Below are 2,199 nucleotides of genomic sequence, written 5' to 3'. Positions count from 1 at the left end.
TGCCGAATGATAAGTCCGTCCTTGCTGATGATACAATACACCAACACACACATTTCTGCACTCTTTAGAGCAATCATAAACCAGCTTATTAGTGTTTATAATTTAATATCCTATTTAATATCCTTAGGCAGGCAGTGCATAGAAAAAATACAGGAACAAAAAGTTACAAAAAAAGAGGTTGCAAAGTAAGACATACGTACAAGCAAACTGTATTAAAGTAAAAGGGATAAACTTACTTCTGCCTCCAGGGGATTGGAAAGAAAACATGACCACACCCCCACATCAATGGGATTCCTGAAGTATAAATGAAGTATGAAGATTTTATTTCAGAGTAACATGGGTAGCATTTTGGTAACAACACTCTTCAAAAACTGATAAATGTTTCCAGTTATAAGTAACCGATGGAAGCTGATACTCTATGTCTACCAGAAGCTGATACTCTATGTCTTCTAAGGTAGTGAGATGAATAGTAAAAAAAAGTTAAATGAATAAAAATAAAAAAAATTTGAAAAATGATTAAAAAATGTACAAAAATAGGAAAATTTAAAAAAAAAGAAAAATATTTTAAAGAAAAGAAAAAAAAAATGATCCACACGGACCCGCTAGCTCCGCCCAACTGTTTCCTATTGGTCACCACCTGCCAGAGTCAGGGCCGGCTCCACCTAGTTGTTGTTTAATGACAGATGAGTGTCCCCAGGTAATTTGGAGACGTTGATCTGCCATTAGAACTGGACGGAACGAGCTGTGAGATCACGGCTGGCTCTGCCCAGCTGTCATTTGCGTGGAGAAAGGTCTTCCCTTCGACCGACCTTTCTCCACACTTTGGCTGTCACTTCGGCTCAGCCGAGCCGAAGCATATGCCTTTGGCTCGGCTGAGCCGCTCGTCTGCTGTACGGGCTATTGTGAACAGCCCATAGAGCAGCCCTTTAGTACGACTGAACCGAAGGGCTCAGGTAGCCGAAGAGAGCCGAAGGATCAGCCAAAGCTACGGCGGGATCCTTCGCCTCCATAGTGAATAACCCTCTTCATTTATTTCTGCTTATCTCTATAGTTGTCTCCATAAAATGTAAAATAAGTTGAGGCTTAAGTTGCTATCTAAAATCTCTATATTTTCCATAAAACCTGCCTAACTATGCAGAGTGCCAAACTGGGACTTGTAGTTCCACAAGTAGTGGCACAGTTACAATTTAGAGGCTCAGAGGGGATATTATAAGATAAATATATGTATTGCTGGGTAGCAGTGATAATTGCCATAGTATCTGTCCTGGTTTTAGCGATTTGTCTGGGACGCTGTGTTAGTAGGGGAAGGAAGGCAGAGAGAATAGCGAGGATATTTTTGCCTAATATGTGTTTATATTTAGTGAATTATATCTAGGACAGGTATACAACTCCTCTCTTCATGTTTACATTTATTTTGGTTGCTGTTGCCTGGGTACTATAAGCAGTAGTTCTCTTTAGGTAGACAATACCTGGGAATTGTTAACACAAGTCTGCAAGAGACAGGGGAAAATGTTACTCTTGCTGATGTATCCAGACAATAGAGTGAACCTGTGACATCCATTTGTGTCCGGGTAGCAGTTGTAAGACTGTATGCACTTGCTTCTTTGTGGCAATTTTAATGATAACATTTGGCGAGATAGACTGAGAGGGTTCCCTGTGTGTTTAGGTCACTGTGTGGCTCTGATGAAGGGGCCCTGCGTGGTCCCGAAACGTTAGCATTTATGACATGATGTGACGTTTTAATAAACACAAAAAAAAAAGAAAAATTGAAACTGCATCTTGTGTGTGCTGGTGATTCACTGTTATCTCTTGTGGTTCCCTGTGTGTGACTTCCGGTCTTGGGAGGTATTGCAGGCAGTGAGTCCTTAATATGAGTGTCAAATTGCTCTGCCCTATATGTTTTAACAGTAAAACTATAACCTTTTATCTCACTGCTGGGGAGGGGCAGACGGGGCTCTAAACAAGGTCATGTTGATAGTTCTGGCTCAAGGACTGCCTAATCATGATAAGGGGTATTAGCCTCTTCTGCCATGGAGATAATAACTAAATAAACTTAAGTCGGTGGGGTGTTGTTCACAGCCTTTGGACCCTGTCACCTTTATAAACAGCCATTCTGGTTGAGAGGACCACAGATATAGTGTTGGGTAATATTTTATTGTTTTCACAAGCTGCTTACTATATATGAATATATTGACATTA

The sequence above is a fragment of the Nanorana parkeri genome, unplaced genomic scaffold (genome assembly GCF_000935625.1).
Source record: "Nanorana parkeri isolate BGI_ZX_2015 unplaced genomic scaffold, ASM93562v1 scaffold41, whole genome shotgun sequence".
In the NCBI taxonomy this organism is placed as follows: domain Eukaryota; kingdom Metazoa; phylum Chordata; class Amphibia; order Anura; family Dicroglossidae; genus Nanorana; species Nanorana parkeri.
This window is presented reverse-complemented; position numbering follows the sequence as displayed.